The sequence below is a fragment of the Ailuropoda melanoleuca genome, chromosome 6, assembly GCF_002007445.2.
Source record: "Ailuropoda melanoleuca isolate Jingjing chromosome 6, ASM200744v2, whole genome shotgun sequence".
NCBI classification, from domain to species: domain Eukaryota; kingdom Metazoa; phylum Chordata; class Mammalia; order Carnivora; family Ursidae; genus Ailuropoda; species Ailuropoda melanoleuca.
In genome coordinates, this window is record NC_048223.1 from 29544910 (window position 1) to 29570068 (window position 25159).

At 40.0% G+C, this 25159-nt stretch overlaps 1 protein-coding gene across 1 annotated transcript in view; it reads left to right on the forward strand.

Moving 5' to 3' along the window:
• LOC117802615 (protein enabled homolog) overlaps positions 1-25159 on the forward strand; it is a 516348-nt gene that overhangs the window by 163558 nt on the left and 327631 nt on the right. The window lies entirely within an intron of this gene.

A 25159-nucleotide genomic window follows, 5' to 3' on the forward strand; every position in this document is an offset into this window, starting at 1 on the left:
TGGCAGCACTCCATAAATGATGATGATTTTATTTGTCAGCAAAGAATTGCAGGAACACACTAAGTCCTTATGGTTGACTATAGAGTTGACTAAGAACACCGAGTAGCCTTTGAGTAGCATCTTAAGCTTCCTTGCTTAAAGTCGTTAGAAAGAAAGGTGAGGATTCATGGGACGGAAGTCAGGAGAAGACAGTCTGTAGCTTGCCACCTTGACCATGTAGCCAAATATCTTGATTCCTCCCTCAGTGCCACACGGCAGGAGTTACCTCCTTCACAGAGACGACACTTTTGCTTTTAGGGAAAGTGAAATTCACCATGCACAGAGATGGAGGAGAGACCATCTCTCCCACTTGTTTGCAACATTAGGCCCATACCATGAGGGCAGGCGAGTCTCTCTAAATACCGGCCGAGAGGTCTCCTTCACCATGGGGGAAGAATTCGGCCCATCTCAAGCCTCATCAGACTGTGTCTGCCACGTCAGTAGAAAACATTTTTGAAAAGCCCCCTGAGCAGCACACCTGAGATTTCTGGATGAGCAAAATGTGAAGCAAAGTCACGAGCTAAGATCATTCATTTCATGTAGGGTGGCACATAAAGTCGTCGTTCTCTGGTTGCCGTGGTGTGTGTCATAGTCCCACAGATAGCCCTGGACTTCAAGCCACGCAGAGTAGAAAGAGCCTTTTCTACTTTCTACCTTGAAGTCATTAAAACGAAAATAATAACACCAGAACAGGTGACAGTTACTAAGTATTTACTTCATGCTGGCACTGGGCAAAGCACTTTGCAAGTAGTGGCTCATTTCATCATCACAACAACCACATGAGGTAGGTACTCCGAACTCCTGTTACCTGGAGGAGAAACGGAGGCATGAAATTGCTGCGTAAGTGGGCCAGGCTCCCCAGTTGGTGAGAGTCATAGCTGTCATGCACCAGGTCTGCCTGACTCCAAAGCTTGGGCTCTTTACCATCTTAGGGAGCTGCTTCCTCACCTTGGTCCCAGTCCCTGTCTGCTTTCCCGGCTTCTTACCGTGAACCTTACCTTCAGAACTGCATTGTCCTTACTTGTAACTTGGGGCTGTTAATTATCAACTTTCCTACCTGCTTCCCACAGTTACTGTCTAAGCTCTTGGTAAATGTGTGCCAACTAAATGCAAATCAATATGAAAAGTAAAGGTATTCTTCTGGATGGGGTCCAGGTTCAATCTACCTTATGCTAAATTCTACTTCTGTTGAGCATTCAGAGGTTTCAGTACATCTTACCCAGAGGAGATCCTAACGGATGTCAATGTTGAGTCCAAGAACTTTCTTGAGGGTAAATGAGAGAGCACCATATAACCTTAGTTCCTAAAGCTGTATCAAAGGACATCATTTATGTCAGACAGAAACAACTTCTTCCCGCTTTGCTCCAACAGCTCATCCAGAAGGTGTTGTTACTGTGTATCTCTTCAGAGGACAGAAGGTGGTGTTATTGTGTATCTTTTCAAAGGACCCCTGGAGTTTAAAGCATTTTACATATTTGTGGGCAGATTGTAGCAAATGCTGTTGGTACCTTATCCATGTGTCTAAGGGCTTTCTCTGTGGGGCCTGTGCGACCCCAGGCCAGAAGTTCCAGGGTGTTCATTCTTACCCCAATGCGACTAGCCCTCAACCCCACTGAAGAGAGTTGGTATATAAATGATCCAGCTCCTCACCTTTGGGTGGGCCAACTGAGGCACGGTCTGCCCTTGCTGTGAGCTCCCCAGTGAGGTGACACTCTTCTTACCCGTGGCGGGAACTAGTGTGTTAACCCACTGTTGTTTGCCTTTCCTTCCTGTGTCATACCCTTGCTTCTCAACCAGTGTTTCCTAGAATCACTTTCCCAGTAAGGAGTTAATTTGCTCACAAATTCCTGTGTTAGGGTCTGCTTCTGCAGGGAGCCCAAGTGAATTCAAAATTCAGGTGCTGGTCAATTATAGAAATAATAATGTCGCAGAGAAAATGCAGCAGTATCATCCAAGACCGAACCGTTTCTCCCCCTTGCCCTTCTACTGATACCTCTGCTGTGTTAGGAACTGGAAAGGAGACTTTAAAAATCCGAGATCCCCTTGCTGGAGAAGTTTCCTTCCTGTGAAGCAGGCACCTCCACAGGTTACGAGATACTTTTCCTTTAAATGAAAGACTCAACTAACATATGAGACCAGGCAAGAGTCACCTGATGGCAAATCAAATTACAGTTCACCGGCTAGAACAAGTAATTAAATATAAGGGGGTAATGGGAAAAGGGGGGAGTCACAATCCCAGAGCCCCCCTTTCACCTCTCAAGGACTCCCATTTGCCTTTGAATCACTTCTTCTTCAATTAACATTGATTGAGCCTGCCTAAAGTGCCTGGCTCTTGTCAAATCCCATTACACGGGCTCCAAGACACTCTCTGTCCGCAAGCCTTTGTTGTGCTGGGACATTTTTGTGGGAATATTGAATGTTGTGTGGAGTAGCTAACGCATTGATCAGGACTGCTATGCAAGAGGTTTGCTTTTTCTGGCTTGGCAGTTTTGTAAACGGGATTTCATCTTTGCCATTATCATTATCAAGCCAGTTCTCTAAGTTCAAGTTATGGTGCTCTAAAAAGCATGTCAGACTGACCTACTGTAGCTTTTAAAGAGAAATGTTGAAAATGTCAATCCTGTTAAGTAAGAGGTGTACCTGTATCTTTGTTAGAGGCATCACACACCCACTTTATGTAATTTAGTTGTGGGAGGAGGACACACGAAGGAACACGTTTCTTCTCTGGGGTTCCCAGTAAAGATGTTGATGTGTATTTTATCAGAGGTGTAAATAGAACCACAGTATGTATCAGACTCTGCCTCTTTCCTTCTCAGTCTTTGCTAAGGTCTTGGAAGGTGGGGCTATATTTTATGCAAGATGAAGGCAAGAATCCTATTAAGAAAAAATCAGAGAATAACATCGTTCCTAAAATGACCAAGGCTCTTTTATGTAGGGAAAACATTTATTGCTATCGGTACCTTTTTAATACCCACAATCTCATTAATTATTAATTTTTTCCTAAATATTCAAATGCTACTTTTGCCACAAATAAAACATACTTTATGAATCATATCATCTTAAATATTTAAAAGCTGATTAGAAACTTAAGTAGACAAATTCTCCTAAATATTTCAGTAGAACCTCGAGCAATTTCATTTAAAAGCTTCACAAACTTAAAAGCAGACAGCACGCACACGCACACACACACACGCACACACACACACACACACACAAAGTAATCACCGTGGGATTCAAAATATATTATGCCTTCAATTAAATGATTAAGAAGTATTTATACTCTAAATTTGATTTATGTCTTCATTATTTATAAACTTGTTTTATCCTTTCCCTGTCTTTTTATGCGTATCAGTGTTTATATTTTCCTGGAATTTTAGTAGTCTTGCCAGACTTGAAAGGAAAAGGATGTGGTTTTAAACTTGCTGAGTTTTCAGATTCTGGGTTATCAGCCACTTGATTTTTGGTTGGCATATGGGATCTTACTGGATCTCTTCAAAATGGATTCCATCCTGGGCTGATGTTTTCTGGCCTGAGATTTTTCTTAGAGTTGAAGTTCAGTTGCTATGTCAATGAGCCCTTGGAAGCCCTTGTCTTGTCATGGCAACATGGACCACCCTCTGAGAGCTTCCGTGCTCATCCACTCTTAGTCCCAGACAGTGAACCTTTACTTCATCATGCCTTGTTTTCTCAGTATTTTAATAACAAAATATCCAGCAACTTATTCATCTAGGGGATGAAAAGAGGGGTCTGGGGGTGCCTGGGTGGCTCAGTCATTAAGCGTCTGCCTTCGGCTCAGGGCGTGATCCCAGCGTTCTGGGATCGAGCCCTGCATCAGGCTCCTCCACTGGGAGCCTGCTTCTTCCTCTCCCACTCCCCCTGCTTGTGTTCCCTCTCTCGCTGGCTGTCTCTCTGTCAAATAAATAAATATAATCTTAAAAAAAAACAAAAAGAAAGGAGGGGTCTGGACAGCAGATTCTCTTTGCCTCCAACACACAGCTGACTGTTACGCGTAGCCTTGGAGCAGATCAGTTCTCTGATCAACCAGGAAAGACTTCCAACATTTCTTGAGTTACTTGACTTAAAATTCACTGTAGCTGTTCTTTTTATTTAATGAGAAAAAATATATAAAATAAAAGAAACAGAACATCTATGTATATCAAATTCCTAACCTACTTATTAGGAATATATTTTTTTAAATATGCCCTTTTTCTTTTTAATGACCTTTTTGTGTACCTTATACTTTTTCATTGTAGAGTACTATTATGAACTCAAGCCATAAATACCAGTTATTCCAAAGAACTATAATTTTCTTGTTCAGATTATTGGAATGTGGACACCTGCCTTAAATAGTCTCTCTTGTCTTTCAGCATTGCTCTTGAGACATTTTTGAAAGTCTCTTGCTTAAAGCCAACAAGATGTTCCATACCTGTATTGATTTTTCTCTACTATAAGCTAAGATTTTAGTCCTTGAGAAGACCTGAGTCGTCTTAGTAGAGAATAGCAGTAGGATTGCATATCAGTTTTATCCCCATGAATGTGATAATAGACAAAATAATACTAATTTTGGCCACTGCAAAGCAAGTGCTGGAAAAATAAGTGAGATTATAAGTTTTCATTATCTTTTTCTAATATAAATGCTAATACTACTAACTCTAAATTTTTATCTAATATTAATTTTTAAAATTTATTTTCCTATACCATGCTTTCTTGGATTATCAACTCAAACTGTAATCACATGTCTTTCTCATTTATTAGCCTTGTATGTTTAATTGGTCACTGTTTTGTAGTTCTTTTATTGACAAACATGAGGCAGGATCCAAGTGAAGATAGGCATGGGATACAGTAGACAGACTGGCTTTCTCAACTGTAAAAGGAATGCTCTGATGAGATTTGGGATTGAGATTTTGTCCTGTAGGCAATGGAATGAATACCACTTAGAATTTTTATCACTGGTCTAAGGCAGTGATTCTCAAAGTAGAGTCACTGGGAAGGGGTGTTAAAATGCAGGTTACTAAGCCCCACTCTCAAGTTTCTTATCACTAGGTCCGGGGGAGGGGGACTGAAAACTGTGCATATCTCATAAGTTCCAGGTGGGGCTGATGCTGATGGATGTGTGAACACACTCTGAGGAACACTGGTCTAAGGAACATAAAGTAAGACTTTTTGGCTAGTTGGAGCTAGCCTTTGGAGCTTGACTTTGAGACTGTTAATCAAGCTGAAGATTAAGTAAGAAAAAGTAGCAAGTAAATGACTTCTAGAAAGATAAGTTCTTGGGTTATAAAAATTGGAATTATCATTGTGAATCTTGCATATTCAACCAGGTCTGCGTTTTACTCCTTGGTTCCACTTTCTTTGGGCAACTGTGACTGCTTCTCAGCTCTAAATCTCTTATCTACAAGCACAAGAGGTGTAAAAACATCAATTAAAAAAGTCAACAGAATTCCATAGTTCATGTAGGAAATTACCTTCACCATAAATACACAATAATGAAATTTCTTATAAAAATTCTTTGGTGGGGAAAGAATTCACACAAAAGGATTTTTGTGTCTCTAAACCCATATTGTAAATCTTGATTTTATTTTGAAGTTGAGTTGTAGACCTCATCTCCCTTTACCTGACATCTGTTATAGCAGGAAGTCTATCTTCCTAAGTGTTTAAGCAAGTGCCAGGTATGCTGTCATTTCAAGATGAATAATAAGCAGCCGTAATAAATGGATGCTGTGGGTGACATTAATAAGACATTTGCAATCTGGAGGAAGAATCATGCTGGAAAATAAATAGATGCATTTATTTATACTATTGTTAGGCACTTGAACTTCTGACACACAGAGCAGGTGTTCAGTCTATTTTGGAACTACCTGACAAAACTCCTTTGTTTTCTTGTTCCTCTGTCTGCCCCCAAAATGTAGATGTTCTTCAAAGTTCTGCCTTCTCTCTTTGTTCCTTGACCTCTGTATTTTTCTATCGGTGAACTCCTCCACACACTTTAAATTACTATCTCCAGAGGGGATGATTTCACAGTCCCACCTACCCCCCCCCCCAAAAAAAAGGAAATCGAATCTTTATTTCCCTCTGCCTGTAGGACTTCTTTATCTGGGTGTCTGTCCAGCAACTCAAACCACTTGCCTGTAGCAGGACTCAGCGCTTCCGCTTCCTGACTCATCTTATCCTTGTTTTCTCTTCTCCCTGAATATAAACCAGATTATTTGCTTCACAAAAACCTCCCTCTTTATCATCCTAGACAGCCACAATATTCAGCCTCCAGTATGTCTCTCTGGCGTTAATATCTTTATTCCATCTTCTGACAAAACTGTATCTTCAGCACCCAATGCTGCCATTCAAATGATTGTTAAAGCCTTTTAACTAATGTTCTCATTTTCAGTCTCTCTCTACTGCAATCCATCTTAAATATCATTGCAACACAAGTTTTCCCCCAAATCGCATCACTGATCATGGCATGTCCTGATCTAGAATCTTTCATGACTCCCAACAGGTAATGAGATATGTTCAAACTCTTGATGCTGCCATTCCATATTTTTCAACACACAGCCCCAGCTTACTTTCTCACTTCCCTCTCTTACTATGCATTTATGAACCCTCTCCATTGATGTAATATCAATCTTAAAACGTGCCTTTAAACTTAATCTTTTGATTGTGTTTTTTCTCCTTCTTCATATCATCTTCTCCTTTCTGACCTGTTGAAATCCAACACTCTTTTCAAAGGTGCATAAGAAATGCTACTTTCCTATAGAGTGTTGCTTGATTCACCCCAAACAATATTACTTTTTCTTTCAAGTCCTACCTTACTCTGTGGAGCTTTCAGCTGCAACTTATGCTTGTACCTGGTAGTTGTGATGACGTAGAACGTTACTTGTTGGTTCCTGAACTCCCCAGTCCTGCTGGACACCAAGTGGGAAATACTGAGGTGAACGTTCCTGGCAAATCCATTCCGTTGAGAGACTTGACTTGGCCAGGCACTGGTGCGGTCATTGGGGACCGTGGGACGGTCAGGATTTCATAGGGCTTATGCTTTAGAAGAACAAATATGGGAAATAAACTAATATAGATTGTTATTTGTACTCATGAAAGAAAACAAAGTGATGTTGAAGAGAGTGGTGGATGTTAAATGTATGTAGTTAGGGAAGGTTTCTCTGAGTAGATGACATTTAATCTGAGACCAGAAGAATGAGGGAAAAAAAAAAAAAACCCAGCCAAGCAGAGGACTGAGGGAAAGTGTTTTAAACTGAGGAACAGCATCAAAGGGCCATGAAGCAGGAATGAGCTTGGTATATTGAAGAGAGAAGAAAGACCAGGATAGAGGATAGTTATTAATGTAAGTTGTACGGAATGAGATTGAAGTACAAGGTGGGAATTAATCACATTGGGCCTTGTAGACTACGGGGGAGAGTTGGGATTTGATTCTAAGCATGATATAGGATAACATTAAAGGGGCTTAAAGCAGGATAATACTCTGTAGGAATGGAGTTATGGTGGCACAGTAGAAAAACTGTCTATCACATGTAAACTCTTAACATGTTATTACTTGTGGACTCTAGGTTGGGTGAGCTGGCTGGCCTATAGTTGGATCTCAAAAATTCCTGTTGTCTTTGGATCAAAAGCAAGTCAAGTTACCACTTTGGCCTCTTTCCCCGTTGGCCACACCTTACCTTGGCCCTTGATATCGCTGTATCCTGTGGCAGGAAAAGGCAGGGAAGAATAAACTCAAATATCCTAGAGATGCCAGGGACCATCTTATTTTACCAGTGACATGGGGAAACTTTCAGAACAGGGAAATTCTAAAAAGTCTACAAATCCAAACAGTCTGGGCTATGTGGGTCCCCGTTTTAAAATTTTTGTTCATAACACTGTAGCATCTATGATTAAAGCAAAAATCCATGCTCTGTCCACAAGGTAAAATAGTGATCTTGGTCCATGTCCTTTGTCAGCATCTTTTCTTAGGAATGGACAAAAGATGTTCTTGAGCTCTTTATAGAGGCATTCCATTTTTTAATTTTTATTTTTAGAAATGGCATGTATACAAACTACATAATTGCTAAACTAAGCCAAATATTTTGTAAGCCACTGTCTTTAATCAGAGACCCAGAGTTAGTCACTCTAGAGTTTTTCACTATTAGAATTATTTTTCTATTGTTTTTTGCTGAGCCCAACACAGTCCATACCTTTTTTTTTCTTTTTTTTTCCCCTGTAAGTAACTAACAAACTTTGTTGTATAACTCACTGGAGTATTCTCTTTTCAAAATTTTGAAGGATATAAGCAGTATTTGAGAACTTCTCTGATATTTTTAGAATTTACTTATTCATTCCTTTTAAACTTATTCTGTGTCCCATGACTGCTGGATTGTTCTAAGTAATCAGATAAGATTGTTTGTTGATGAACAACAATAACTTAATATATCATCTTTCCCAGATTAAAAAAAAAAAGTTTTTTAGCCATCATGACCTTAACATAAGAAACAGTTAACGAATCCTAGTATTATCTGACATAGTGTATGTTTATGTTGCTTCAAGGATATGCTAATTCCTGTGCTAGAATCAGAGATGAATGAGGAATAGTTGATGACTTTAAAAGATCAGTCTAAACTTCAGTAAAATCTCAGGGAAGGGCCTTTAAGGATTATCATCCAATGCTTAAATTCCCTCTGTGGAACCTGGGGTGCCTGGGTGGCTCAGTCAGTTAAGCACCCAGCTCTTGGTTTTGGCTCAGGTTATGATCTCAGTGTTGTGAGATGGAGCCCTGGGTTGGGCTCCCCACTCAGTGGGGAATCTGCTTGAGATTCTTTCTCTCCCTCTCTCTCTGCCCCTCCCCCTGTTCATACTCTCTCTTTCTCTCTCTCTCAAATAAATAAATAAATGAATCTTGAAAAAAAAAAATTCCATCCGTGGAACCATTTGCTGCCAGGGGGTGATCCAGCTTCCCTTGGAAATCCTCAGTTTTGGCAAACTTGTTATCATCCATGGCAATCCGTACCGTTTCTCAGGAGTTCATCCTTATTATCAGGTGAAAATCTGTATCTCTTGAACTGTACTCATAGTCCTAGGTCTCACTCAGGAAATTCAAATTCACATGCCTGCAGGGGCATACCAGATAGTACACATGAACTAGGTAATCCAGATATAAAAATTCTCAAAGTTCAAATATCATAATACATGACATCTGGTATGTGGCCACATTGTAGTGAACACAACGGAGAATGATAGGGACTGTGATAACCTGAAGAGCTCTCATATATTGTTCCTTTATCAAAATGTGGGCCAGTTTTTCTAATTTTTTTCAAGTAAATAAGAATATGGACTTTTCATGGGGCATCTTCTGCCTTTTAAATTTTTAACCAATTCAAATGTTTAAAATGCTCTGTGGTGAACCCTGAGAGCCAAACCACACACACCTACAGGTAGATTTGACCTTTGGGCCATTAATTTTCAACCTTTGTCCTAAGCCCTGTAGCTACTAGGAAGGAATGTGAATTCTTTTTCACTGGACAGCCTACCAGGCATTTGAAGACAGCAGTCACCATCGTTCATCACCACAGTCTCTTTCGTATATTCATAATTTCTTCCTCCAGCCAAACTCAAAGGATATTCTGTTTGAAAAGATGCCCACCAAACCCATCCTTTACTATATTTTCTGCACTTTGGGTCTGCTCCTGTCTGTTCTCAGTTCATACCTAGAGACGGTCTCTAAATCATGCAAACTTCACAGACCCGTAACTCTGCCACCAGCTCAAATATACAGGGCTGCATGGATTCTGGATTCAAGCCTCTCAGGGCACTGGAATTTGGTCCTCTGGCCACAAACCATCTTAGTCCCCTTGGCTCAAGTCCCACCCAATTTCTTATTTTTTCTCTTTTCCCTGCCCTTCAGTGAAGGTCCAGCACTGGCTTGGAGAAGAGTCTGAGCTAGTTATGGCAGTGTAATATAACAGGTCACCTTCTGTAAACAAACATTTTATGAGTATTAAATGTCAGGGACCAATAAACATAGCACTACAGCCAGGCCTGCATCTGTAAAATCCACTAACAAGTAATTAGGGAGAGATGAGTAGGGGTTTTATGTTTAGAAATTTAGAACAACCCTTAGCAAAATCTGGTTTTAGAACAATGTAGGTTTTAAAATCTGCACTAATAATTTTAATATGGTCTTATCTTTAAAGCACTTTCTAAGTACTAATTCTCCCAGCATGCTTCTGAAGTATGTATTATTACCAAAGGTGTGTGCCAGACTGGGTTATTTTTAAAACAAATTAGTATAATGAATAAGCATTCTGTTGTTACCTTAATATTTAAATTGGAATTTGGGGGTATCATTTAAAACTACAGAATCAAGGCAATTAAAGTTTTATTCATTGGGTTAGGAGAGAATAGGTTATATGTAGACATTTTATAACACAGCAGTCAGTGCCCACTTAAAAAAAAATGTATATTCCTACAGAGTAATCCTGCAGAGCCAGGATTCTCACCAGCACAAATTTTGTTTCCAGTGGGACATTGCTAATGTCTGGAGGCATTTTTGGTTGTCACAGTGGGGAAAAGAGGAGAGAGTATGCTACTGGTATTTGGTAGAAACCAGAGATGCTTCTAAATATCCTACATGCATAAGATAGCCCCCAGAGCAAAGAATGGTTAAGTCTAAATGTCAATAATGGCAAGTTTCGGGTTAATTCCTATTTAAATGTTTGGTAGAATCTTTATTTTATTTTATTTGTAAAGATTTTATTAATGAAGAAGAGAGAGAGAGAGCACACATGCACGAGTAGGGGGAGGGGCAGAAAGAGAGGGAGAAGCAGACTCCCTGCTCAGCAAGAAGCCTGATGCAGGGCTCAATTCCAGGACCCAGGGATCATGACTTGAGCCAAAGGCAGATGCTTAACTGACTGAGCCACCCAGGTGCCCCAAAAGATTTTTAATTTTTAATTAATTAATTAATTTATTTTTTAAAGATCTTATTTATTTATTTGACAGAGATAGAGACAGCCAGCAAGAGAGGGAACACAAGCAGGGGGAGTGGGAGAGGAAGAAAGCAGGCTCATAGCAGAGGAGCCTGATGTGGGGCTCGATCCCACAACGCTGGGATCACGCCCTGAGCCAAAGGCAGACGCTTAACTGCTGTGCCACCCAGGCGCCCCGAGATTTTTAATTTTTTAAGGTAATCTCTACCCCCAGCGCAGGGCTGGAACTTACAACTCTGAGACCAAGAGTTTCATGCTCCACGGACTGAGCCAGCCAAGCACCCCAAATGCTCGGTAGAATTCTTAAGTGAAACCCTCTGGCCCTGGAGAGTTGTTACTTAGAAAGTTTTGAATTATAAATTCAAATTCTTTGATGGTTATAGACCTATTCAGATTGTCTATTTAATATTGTTTGGATTTTCGTAGTTTGTGATTTTTGAGCCATCGATTCATTTTTTTCTAAGTGCTAAACCTATGAGCATGAAGTTGTTCATAACATTCCCTTATTATCTTATTAATGGCTGCTGTAGTTACCTTCCCTACTTCATCCTTTTTTGAAAAGTTTTAATTTAAATTCCAGTTAGCTGGGGCTCCTGGGTGGCACAGCGGTTAAGCATCTGCCTTCTGCTCAGGGCGTGATCCGGGTGTTGTGGGATCGAGCCCCACATCAGGCTCCTCTGCTGGGAGCCTGCTTCTTCCTCTCCCACTCCCCCTGCTTGTGTTCCCTCTCTCGCTGGCTGTCTCTATCTCTGTCGAATGAATAAATAAATAAAATCTTAAAAAAAAACCCAAATTCCAGTTAGCTAACTTACTATTAGTTTCAGGTGTAGGACAGAGTGATTCAACATTTCCATACAATATCCAGTGCTCATCACTCCAAGAGCCCTCCTGAACCCCCATCGCCTATTTAACCCATTCCCTCGCTCCCTCCCCTCTGGTAACCCTCAGTTCTCTATAAATAAGAGCCTAATTCCTTCTTGAAATTGGTGATCTGTGCCTACTCCCTCTTTTTTAAAAATCTTGTTAGTCCTAGTAAGGGTTTATTAGTTTTATTATGTTTTTCCCTGAAGAAGCAGCTTTTTGATTCATTGATTTTCTTTTTTTTTGTTTTCAATTTCATTGATTTCTGTTCTTTCATAATTTCCTTACCTCTTATTTTACAATTCTTTTTTTAATTTTTGAGGTAGGAACATAGATTATTTAATTAAACTTCTCTTCATTTCTAGTGTAAGCAGTTAGTGCTATAAATGTCCCTCTCAGCACTATGTTATTTGTGCCCCCATAAGATATGTTATGTTGTGTTTTGTTTTTATTTAGTTCCATGTATTTTTTAATTTTTTAAGAATTTCTCTTTGACCTATGGATTATGTGGAAGTATGTTTATTTGTCACGGTTTTAGAATTTTTCCTAATGGCTTTCCATTATTGATTTATAGTTTGAGTACATTATGATCAGAGAATATACTCTGCATGACTTCAATTCTTTTAAATTTGTTGAGGTTTTTTGTGGCCTCAGTATGGTTTATCTTAGTAAATGTTCTAAAAATTGAAAAATTGAAAAAAATGTGTATTCTGCTGTTGGTGGATGGAGTGTTCTATTGATTCTGTTGGTGGATTGTGCTGTTTAAATATTCTATATTTTTTTTGAATTTCTGCCTAAAAATTCTATTGGTTGCTAGGAGGGGATACTGGACAATTTTTGTAGTATAACAATATATATATGAACATACATACAAATGTTTGCACACAATTTCAAGGAGGTTCTAGATTTTCTGTTGCTCTTACAGGGATAGTCTCTAAACTCTCTGGTCTCTAAACTTTCTCTTTTCTGCCATGAAGAACACAGATTGTCTGGCGAATTTTGCAATAGGGCAATAATGATGATGGGGAAAAAGACTCCATCACAGAGAACTGATAAGATGATGTCGACAATTTGTGTGTTTTACTTCACAGTGTTGCCCATGCTTGGGCGTGGCTGCTTTAATATTAACAACAGCAGAAGGGTCTCCATGAATTGTAGTTAGGGATTCTGATAGTCATAAACACCCTTCTGAACATAGGGATGCCCTTTAGATACCACATGTGGTGCTCCAAACGTCAATCGTCTATCATAATGCATCAGGTATAAAGTATATATATGTTCAGGCTGTTGGTATGTATCAACTCCATTAAGGTTGATAAATGTCAGAGAGATCAGTTGAGCATGTGGTAAGGAGACAAAGATGAGGCCTGTAGCAGGTAGATACTGCTGCATAACAAGCCACTCCAAAATTTAGGGGCTTAAAACAATAATCATCTATCATGTGTACAAGTCTTTTGTCCCGCTGTTTTCTGGTCTCAGCTAAAGTAAGTCATGTGTCTGGGGTAAGCTTTATGTTAGGTTGGCAGCTGTGCTGATCCTGGCTGGGCTCTTCGACATACGTGAGATGGTAGTTGGCCATTGACTGGTCAATGATATTGTCCTTAACTGGGACAATGTGGATCTCTTCCGTGTGGTCTCTCCCCTTCCAGTGAGCCAACCCGGGCTTGTTGAGTGGCAGTGCTGCAGGTTTGGAGATTGAGTGTGCACATGTGCAAAGTGCCTAGAGGCCTGGGCTTAGAACCGACTCAGTGTCTCTCCTGCCATATCATACTGGGCGCAGCAAATCATACAGCCAGTCCGGATGAAAGGAGTGAGGAAAGAGACCCCTCCTCTCAATGGGAGGAGCCGCCAAGGCACACTGCAGTGGGAGAGGCTATAGCATGGCCATTAGTTGGTCATTAATGCAATTAGTCTCCCATCAGGCCCTGTTGCAGTCACTCTTCCCTGGATTCCTAGAACTAGACTATTTGGAAGTAATTTGGTTTTCAATGACTTAGCCTTCTTTAAAAAGCTTTCTGCTTCTTAAAGTGATAAAGATCTTTCCAAAGTCTTGCTCTGTGTCTTAAGTAAATTGGGTGCTATTTTCCTTACTGCAGGTAATTTTTGTCATCATCTATTAATAGGAATAAGACTACAAAACAAGGAGGGAGAGAGGGAGAGAAAGAGGTAGAGAGAGGGAAGGAGGGTGCAAAGGAGGAAGGGCGAAAGCGAGAAAACAGCTTTGTATATAAAATCCAGACTTCATATGGATTTCCAGGGCACTCACAACAATTGTTTATTTTAGGCAGAATAGACCCCACTTGTTATTTCAAGATAATCCTGTCAAATGTAGTGGCTCTGTTGGAAGGCATTAAAATTATTATTCAGCATTGCCAGAATCCTTTACATTTGCAACATGTTTTATAATCTCCTTTATTTTTATTTTTCTATGGGTAGTTTGGCATTTTTACTCCTGCTTTATAGCAGAATAATGGTGGTTAAACTCTTCCTACTCTCCTCTCTTCAATACTATCATAGAATGAGAATGGCTTTTGAGAGGTCATGAGATAAAGGATTCCTGGGGGCTGAAATTTTCATTTGGTCTCCCCAAAAGAAAAAGTTCCGGAGACTCCAGAATGTCCTCTGGAATCCCCATTTCAATATTTCGTCACTGTGATAAGTAAGTCTTTCTTTATTTGCAAACTGAATTCCTGCATTTCTTCTTGTTCAGTCTTACCAGGGCGTGCAATATGTCAGCATCCTCCTAAGACTACCAGGAACAAAATGGATGTTGTTATAGGGATCTCATTGAAGAAGGGAAAAATTTCTAAAGTTGTTGGAGATTCCTAGTGATAGTTCCTTAATGCAAAATCAATCTGAGAGGCAGAGCAAAACAGTATATATATGCCCGATAAATCAGGTTGAAAAACTAGTGTTCATTCATGTAGTTATTCAATCAATCACACACCTTCTATGTGCCATGTACCGTTCCAGGCCTTGAGGTGATAAATAGGACACATTCCCTGCCCTCAGAGCTCCCATTCAAGTCCAGGAGAAACAGACTTGTAAATAGATAAATTACTATATTCTGTCACAGGTAAATAGGTGATTACTATACATTCTGTCATACATGCTTTTTTTTTTTTTTAACTAAACATTCTGAGGACAGAGAGTGTTTTTAGACATCCTGACCTATTCGTATTTGCTATCTGCTGTAGTTAAATGTCTTGGGTCTTCTTTTCATGGAGCTATTATCTGCCCTTTAAGCCAAAATGTATCCGCTGTATTCTAATTCCTCTAGTTTAGGACTTCATGCAGTGAATAATTTTTGTGAGTTTTTGTGAGATTTTGTGAGTTTTTTCCACAGTAAAGTATAAAACTATTCACAGTGTTTTTAAAAAAATGCATACTATTTTAAGAGCAATAGGAGAACATATTTTTGAGGAATGACCTGCCGAAAGTTTGAGAATTCATAAATTAGGTTTCCACAGATAAAAGAAAATGGACAACTTGGTAGTAACTTGGATCAGTCGGGCAGTTGGGAGGGGTTAGAGTGCGACGTTCTGCTTTATTTGGATAATTGAGACTGGACTAAAAGGTCCGATGGAGAAATTTGAATAAATGACTCAGCTCTCCTGTGAAATTTTTGTGATGGACTTCGTGACCATAGAAAACCTGCCATCAAGAAGATACGTGAAAGAGTAAAATGAATACATGAGCAGAGATAAGGTCAAATCATCAATCAAATTCCCTAACTATGCCTAAGAAATCCCTGCACATAAAAGTGTCCCAAGAATATAAAGTAGAGATGGTCTCCGACCATTATCAAGTAAGGATACTTGGTATTAACATCTTTGTCAAACAAAGGGAAAATTTGAAGTTTTGGATGAATTCAAGTAGGAAGAAGGACCAGTCAAATACAGATTTTCCATTGCTTAGCAGAGCAATGCACTTCTAATGCACACTTTATGAAAATGCGTTCACTGATCATCTTGTCTCCATTGCTTGTAAGGAAGATGCTCAGAAACTAGGACTGAAGTTTGCAGCAAAGGAGACACTGATTTGGGAGTGTCTCAGACCCTATTTAACTTACAGCAAAGAGGCATTAGGGTATATATAAAAAGCAGTATCTGGGATTTATGTGTTTGTAATTATGAGTTAGATTACTTAAGATCTCGAATATTCTTATGCCCCTGAGGCAATCGGGGGCTCACATTTGTTGTGCTGTTCTAGAGAGATGGGTCCAGTTTCTGAGTGCATTAGCCAGGATAGGCTGGCTTATGCTACTATAACGACCATCTACTAATCTTAAGAGTTTAGCATAAACATATTTTTTCTCTCCTCTTTGGTCAGGGAGGAAAGCAGGTATAGTAGCTTTTCTATGGGAATCTTTCCAATCCTCTAAAGATAGTTAACATGCAAAAATAAAATTGAGCAGAACTGCAAAAAGATGTTTTTGTTCTAGCTTCCATTTTGGCAATCTCAGCACTGGATATAGGAAGGTGCTTTTGGTTCCCCTCCAAAATAGAAGGCACATTCTTTTGGCAAGATTTTCCATCCTCGTATTTTAGCTGAATGAGGCTGAGAAGTAGAAAACTGTTTCATTTATTGCATTTAATGATAATTAAAGAGGATCTTGCAGCTTTTCTTGAAAAAAGTTAAAAATAAAATTGAGAGATTGAAATACATACAAGCAAAGCATGTTACTATAGAAAAATGACTTGCTTCAAGTAGTACTCGTCAGCTCAGAAATTGCCAAATGTGATTTTTTTTCCCCGTCACTTAGAAATATTTAGAAATCCTGAATATTTTAGCTATTTTGCAGTGGCTAATTTGACCTGGTGGAGTTGACATAAACCATGCAGTTACCTTGATTTACATCAATTGAAACAACTGAAACTTGTTTTTGTATCAAATTGAAGATCTCATTTTCCACTCTTAAAATCTTCGTGAACTCTGTTGCAACGAGATGGGATTAATGTTTAGTTTTCCCACCTCAGCACCATTAGCATTTGGGGCCATGTAATTTTGTTGTTGTTGTTGTGGGATGGCTGTTTGGTGCATTGAAGAATGTTTAACAGTGACCTAGACTATTCACTAGGTGCTGGTAACATTCCTCCTCCAGCCTAGTTTTGACAACCCCAAAAGTCTCCAGATATTTCCACATTTTCCCTGGGTATCTGTCACTGCTCTCCCCCAGAGAACCTTGAGTGTGTGTCCAACCGAGTTGAAGGTAGCCAATATTTAACCAATTGAATTTGTATTTTTTATTTTTATTCTCACTGAAAGAGGACAATTAGATTTTTTAATTATAAACATGATAACAGGAGAATTCCTTTTTAGATACACCCGATTTCCCAATCCCATGTAGAAATTGTTTGCAGAGAAGGTCATAGAGAAAGGACCTGAGAAGTCATCTATTTTAAAACCCTTTTGACAAATAAGGAAACTGAGGCTCAGGGAGGTGACTTGCTCAGGGTAGAGGCAGTCCACTGACAACTGCAGTGACAGATAAGTAGTTCTGTCTTTCTAATGCTCTTTGAAAGAATGATTCTCTCTGCCATGCAATTTTATGCTGTATAGTTTCTACAGAAACAAGGCCCACGGTGCATTGGAATAATTTGACACCACTCTTTAAGGGGCTTAGGAAGAAACGAAATAGGGGAAACCAAGAAGGTTTTCATCAAAAATCTTTTCTTGCAGTCACTTTATCTGGATCCAAGAACTGTGGTCACAGGGCTGCAGCTCCCCCCACCACTGGGGATTTGAATTCATTTGCCCCATGCAGGTTTTTCTAAGGAAGCAGGGATTTGGTGTGAATTATTAATGCTACTTTTTAGAAAGTGTTTATCAGACACTGTATTATTATGCATTTGCTGTGCACTTAGAATGCTGTGAGCTGGAGTATTGTAATGTTCAACCTGAGAAAAAGTGGAGCCCAAGACCAACAGGAAGCCAGAAAGATGACCCTTGAAGAGAAATAAAGCTCACATCTTAGAGGTAAATATATGTTTGGTGCATTCACATTAAGGATAATAACAGAGAATCATAGAATTAAGGAATGGAAGGGATGTCTGATAGCATTTGGATCAGGAAGGGCAAATATGTAGCATTCGGATATCACTTCCCTTTTCATGCCATGACAGACGTTATTAACCAGTCATGACACCCTTGATGGACACAGGCTCATTATCCTTCTCAAGACAGCACTCCAGGAAGCCACTACCAATTGATTGGCATTGACAAGTTAACTGTGATTTAAAGACATTCTTTACCTTAGACATAAGCCTTCTGGGCATCGTTTTTTTTTTTTTTAAAGGTAATTACCCCAAATCATGCAACTAGTCATTTACAGTATTAGGAACAAGAGTGTGATATATACATATATTTTTAACTCCCTGGCTGTTTTTTTCCCCTTTGTACCAGGCTGGGAGATTGTGCTGGAAATTCTTCCAGGAGAAGACATATTTGGGGGAACAAACATGTGTCAAGTACCACCGGTCAGGGCAACAACCTGGAAGAGATGGGTGGTTATAGATCAGACCGACCTCATGGCTAAGGATGGGAAATGACCGTGTCCTACGGAACCTGGTGGTCCGGGGTGACGCGGAAGCCACTGTGCTTTGCAGAACATCGCTAATGAGGTGATAGTGTTTCCAAACTCACGGATTGCCCTGGATGTTAGACAAACAGAGTGGCTTATTGAAGACTACTCCGACCTCCTTTCTTGATCAAAGCAGTCCTTTCTTTGAAAGGGACAGAGACTTTTTTGAGGTTCATGTCTAATTGGGAAGGGAGAATTGAGAGGGCATCCAGAGGAAGACAAATAACCAGGACTCAGAAGAGGAAGCCCAGAGTTCGGGTTCCCTGGCAGAGCGAGGGGCCCCGTCAGGAGGCTTTCAGGGTCTTTTCTCTCATGCCATAAAACTCCTCCAGCACGGGCGCCCCTTTGTGTGGTTGCTGCTGTCTGTTCTGCCATCAACTGCTCGTTCTTTCTCTCTGTTCTGAAAAACATTTCTTTGCCCCATTCCTTTCACTTCTACTTTCTGTTCCTTTATAAGACTAGTTTGCCATAATCTCTCACAGCTCTTACTCATTAATCCTCTCTCCATGTTTCCTTTCATCTCCCTCATCCACTAATGACTTCATGCTCTCAGAATTTGCTGGTTCAAATTTCGAAGAAAGGGAATCTGATTGGCCAAGTATCCTATCATTAGAGGTTCTCAAAGTGAGGCCCCTTGAGCAGCGGGGGCAACATCTGGAAACTCATTAGCAATGCAAAGTCTTAGTCCCTGCCTCCAGACCCACTGAATTAGCAACTCTGGGGTGGGTCCCAGCAATCTGCTTTTAACAAGCCTCCAGATGATTCCAATGCACATTTAACTTTGAGAACCATAGTCTAACCCCAGGATTATGGATTGACTACTGATCAGATCCTCAGCTCTGGTCCAGTAAGAAAAAAAAAAAAAAAACAAGAATGGATAGTATAAAACGTGGTTACCCAGGGTTGTCCCTTTCTTGGTGACTATGGATGGAGCAGTTGTAAAGACTGACATTTCTGGCATGTCTGGCGTATCTTTTAACACAACACAGACTCTGGAAGCAAAATTCTATGTCTTAATTTAACTCTGCTCCTTGGAAGTTTTCTGACCACGGTCAAGCACTTTTGTCTTACTTTATTTGTAGGCAAAAATTAGCAACATTCACGTTTGGGAATCTGTAAGGATCAAATTATGATGACAACCTAATATTTAAATAGACCCTACAGTTTACAGCATACTTACTCATATGTCCCTCAGTTGGTCCCTTGGGTAAATGTAGGCAAAAGTACTTGTAAACTGCCGTGTGCTATAGAACTGTAGCTCTTGTGATTACGTATTTCCCAGGAAAGCTTGAGAAGAGATGTTGCCTATGGTCCAGACTGGCCCATACGTGCAGTGACCATGAGCTTGTCCCATTAATCTCGTACTGAAGGATTTGATCTTGTAAAGAGAACACCCTAAAGCTCTTGTTTCTAATGCTTGAGTAGGCCTGACTCATGGCAGTATATACTCCCCTGCTATTTGAATTTACTTAGAACCTGGCTCTTCTTGGATGAAAAGTACATTAGCCACATGCATTTTTCAGAGAACATCATAGACCTAAAAGTCATAACTTTGAGAACTTATTGGAATTTTATTTATAGTATGATTATTTTATTTATTTATTTTTATAGTATGACTTTTGAGCTCCATAAATGAGTATCTCCATACTCTGAGTTCCCGCGGTATCTGTAGTTAACTATTTCTCATAGGTCAGTAGTTCTCAAAGTGTGGTCCTTGGACTGGTAGCATCAGCATCATCTGGGAACTTGTTAGAAATACAAATTCTCAGCATCCACTCTAGACCCACTGGGTCAAACATTCTGAGCACGGGGCCCAGAAATGTGTGTTTTAATAAGCACTCCAGGTGATCCTGACAGTGCTAACGTTAAGAACCGCTGTCACAGGAGGGCCCTTGATGTAATGAGCACTGGGTATTATATAAGACTGATGCATCACAGGCCTGTACGTCTGAAACCAACAACACATTATGTGTTAATTGATTGAATTTAAATTAAATTTTTTTTTAAAAGAATCACTGTCACAGGTCTTCCTAGTTGTACTGAGTATTTTTTGAGGTGGGGGCGGTTCTGCCTTAATTCTTTCCATTATCTTCTTCATAGTTCCTTGCACATACAGAATGCTCAGTAACCACTGGCATATTCATCAGTGGTGGAGTAAGATGTAAAGAATGTCACACTGGGAGCCACCAGACCTCAATCCAAGTCTTGGATTTGTTGCTGAACAGTTAACACAAGAACTAGTGACCGTGGACAGTCCTGACACCAACGTGTTAAGTTAGGATATTTAAGATTTTTGCTTCCGGGGATGCTTCCTGTTTTGGGGATTCCTAGTTAGTGAAGGAAAAGTCACCCCTCCAATCCATTTAAGCCCTAATACCCAATCGTTTATCTTCTCTCAATCTCTTGAACCTGTGTCCCGTTATGAACAAGTACCCCTGTGTTTTCACACTTGCCACTGAGCGATCTCTCCACTCCTTGCTGTCTCAGTGGCACCCCGGTTTTTCAGGGGGCTACTTGCTACCTTCAGTATTCTTCTGTAGGAGCGGCTCCATCCTTCCTGCCTCCTCACTGCCTCTTTCAAAGCTTTCCACACTTACCGAAACATTAAAGACTTCTTCCAAGCTCAGCCTTGCCTCCCCGCAGCCATTCTGTCTTCCACTCAAAGTCATCAGCCTTCAGCATGGGCCACTGCCTCCCCTCACACAGGGACACCTCTGAGGAGCTCTTGGTGCCCTCTTCCTTTTTCTGTGTGCTTTTCTATTTTGTGAGTCTCAAACCTAGCACAGTCTTGATCACAGAGAAAGTGCTAGGTAATTTCTTCTTAGATGATTTTGAAGGAAATCACATTATGAAGATAGTTTAAGGTCACACGTGGGAAGAGTTAAACATGGGTTCTCAAACATGTCGGTGGTGCAATCTAAATTCTCAAGCAATGCTTTGGCTGATTGATTTGGGGCTGAGTGAAGTAGATCTTTTTCAATATTGAGGATGCTTTTTGACGGTCACATATTTACCTTTCTCAACTCCTCTCAGAGGAATTTTCCAGACAGATTCTGAAACATAATTATTTTAATGTAAAACTCAGACATGAACATCATTTAAAAAGTTCAAAAGTATAAAATGTCCTGTATAATTGGAATGTCTCCATAATTCCAATTATGATGTTGGCTATTGTTTTCAGATTCTTACTGTTTATCCATTATGACAGTCTACTATTTATAGAGGTTTTTTCCCTTTTTAATCAGTTTTTACTTTTTACCAAATGTCCTTTGGCATCCAATGAGGTGATTATGTAATTCCTCTTCCTTGGTCTAATGATGTAATGTATTTTGTTAATAGGTTCTCTAACATTAAACCTCTATTACATTTCTGGGATAAATTCTAGTTGGTCGTAAAGGATAAAACATTTATTAAAATATTGACTCCATTTTACTATAGTTTCTGCTCAGGGATTTGTATCTTAATTTTAAAGAGATTCCATTTTCAACTATAATCCCTCACAGAGAAACTTCTTTTCAACTTTTCAAATATTGTTTTGTTTTTAAATCCATGTTCATGGTTTAAAAATGCAAACAGTACAAAAGGATATAAAATGAAAATTAAAATTCATTTAATACGAATTAGGTATTTCATGTTATATAAGTTGGGTGTTGTTATTTATTAATGAATATATTTTGAAGATCTTTCTGTGTTGCCAAAAATAGATTAAGGGGTGCAAATATTTTATTATATGATGCAGCATTATTTACTTAACTAGTCTGTTATACATGATCATTTAGGTCGTCCAGATTTTCAGTATTATAGATAAAGCTGCTATACATACCTTCTGGCACACATCCCTGTATATCTCTATACCTTAGAGGCAAAATTAACTAACATTAGAATCACTAATTCTTAATGTTATGATGGCTATCCCCAAGTTACTCCTTGAGGAAGTTGCACCCATTTGCACTTAGAGGTGATTTGTTCTTGGCATGGGAAGCAAGTCCATGGTTCACACTGCCGGGTAGTCGTCTTATTTAAGGCTGGGAAACCTCAGGTCCAGCCTCTACCAAGCTCCTAGCTGGCACCTGGAAGGGATGTCATTAAAGTTTTCTTGGCTCTTTTCCTTTTAAGGTCTCTACCTTTTCTTTCCAGGGCCTTAACAGAAAAATGAAAGAGCCTTGATTTCCACTCATATCCTAGAAGAGCTCTACCTCTGAGAGCTTTTAATTTCAAAATTCTCTTCCACAGCCTCTAACAAATTTGAAGCTCTTTAGCTTTCAGAAGGAAAAGCATTTCCAGAAAGTATAAAGGAAGACCTGGTAGCAAACATTCCCATTTGGTCCTCATGCAGTTGTGCTTTTAATAAACTCTAAGGAAGTGCCCCCAAGTTGCCCTCAATTGCTGCCTCTTTTCTTGTTCCCCAGAGGACAGTGCCACCAGGCAGCCTTTACCCTGCTAACTTCTGCCTGTTTTCCTGTCTCTGTTAACAATTAGGATGTTTCTGTTCTCTTGTTCGTTGCCCCACTGTGCCCTGTTGACATGCTTTGTGTCTCCTCTTTTATCCCAGGCCTTCATGGCTTTGTTTTATGAGCGAGGCACAGTGGCCTTTTCCCCTCCTGTTGGAATTCACCCAGCCTGTGTGTCTGACTATTCCACCTTGGCTGCGAGAACTATAGCCAGGGCATTTCTATGGCGAGTAAGGCTTCTCTCCATTTTTAACCTTAAACTTCTGACTTTTCCCATTTTAGTCCCACAGTGCCTCATTTCAGCTCTTGTATTTTGTTCAAGTTGGCCAGGTTTCTGAGGCTCCCCAAGATGCACATTCAAACAGCCCCAATAATTAATATCCATAGATACTGAGGTGAGAGAGGCAGCATCAGGCTCTGGGTCTTTCTCTCACTAGCTGTTCGTGTGACCTAACCCTACAGGTCCATGCGAGCCTCAGTTTCCACACAACCACCATGGAAACAGTTATATTATGTCTATCTCGTAGGCTCATGGGAAGCACTGCATGAAAAAGCATATGGAAAGTGTTGAATGGTGCCTGGTACATAGTTAGAGCTCAAGAAGTTCTAATAAAGTCACTATTGTTATTATTGTTATTTATAGATGGCTTTTTGTCATCTTTTTGGAGCCTCACAAAGTGCTTGGGGATGAGAAAACCAGACCGTGAGAGGTTAAATGACTGCCCACATCATTATATACTTTTCTGTTTTAAGTATCAAATCTTTTAGCTCTTCTGTCAACTTTGTGGATTTTGGTGTCTGGATGAACAGTCTAACTGAAATGAAATATTTATTTTTGTGAGTCCATGTGTTTTGTGTTTTTCAGTACTTTAAAGTAACTCCTCAAACGGGACTAAATCACCTTTAAAGTCCTATCTCACACTGAGATTTCCGGAAAGTAATTATAAACTGCCCAGCTAAATAATGTATGCATATTTGATGCAGAAATTCTCTTCCATTTCCTTCTAGCTTCTCCTTGTCATGAACTGGGTCGCCATGTTTCCCTCCATCTCACGGCTAGTGTACTTGTACCTTCTCCAGTCCAACAGTGATATTACCTCCATCACTGCCCTCACTGGTTTCTCCTTTGTGAATATTTTTAAAATTATATTACTGCCTCTCCTATACTTAATTCAAATTCTAAGCCAGCATAAAAGTTTCCAAATCCCAGTCTCTTATGACCTCAAACTGTGACTACCTTGTCTATATTATAAAGTATATCTGCATGTGATTTACATAGAATGGTCCATCTGTTTTCAAAGATTTTCCATTGTAAAACATGATTAGGACCTTCTTTCTATCTGTTTTGATTTTCCTCTTTATTATTTTGATTATGCCCATTCCAGGTTTGGCTCCTTTTAGAAATTCTGAACAGAATGGATTTTAAGAGATGCCTTGCCTTCGCCACATAATTGTGTACTTAAGATCTAGCTAGTGGGGACGCCTGAGTGGCTTTGCCGGTTAAGCGTCTGACTTTGGCTCCGGTCATGATCTCAGGGTCCTGGGATTGTGCCCCAAATGGAGCCCCACATGGAGCCCTGAGAAGGGCCACATGTTCAGTGGGGAGTCTGCTTCTCCCTCTCCCACCGCCCCTCCCCCAGCTTGTGCTCTCTCTCAAATAAATAAAATCTAAAAAAAAAAAAAAAAGATCTAGCTAGTGCGTGTTGAGATCTTGCCCTGTGCCAGGTGGTATATCAGAAGTTCCATTGCCAGAATCTCTTACATCAGTACCACGAAATAGACATTTTTATGCTCCCCCCCCACCCCCCTGCTTTATGATGAGGGGACTGTGAAAGAGTAGAGTTTAAGGTGCTGAGAGAGGGGTACTTCTGCCAACTTTATCCAAAAAAATGACCTCACCGTGGTGGAGCAGAGGTCATGAAGGATGCCACCAGTTTCACAGCCAGGCTCAGGCACATGCTGCTGCCTGTCCCTTTCTCTCTATTATCAGCCTCACGAAAAGCCCTTTCCTTCTTTCTCTTAACCCCACTGCTCTCTTCCCGGGGCTTTTGCTACCCAGGGACTTCCATCCTTCTTGTAGAAGTATTTCAGACCAATGTGAGGACTTAGTGATATAGAAATAAAATGGACGCTGCCAGCTGGATGTAGGATTGGACTGAGGTCCCAAAATAAGGAGGTCATGACCAGGGCACCACAACTAGCCACACAGATAAAGTGATATTGGGAAAAGGCCACTTGGTAAGTTAATGTAGGAGGAA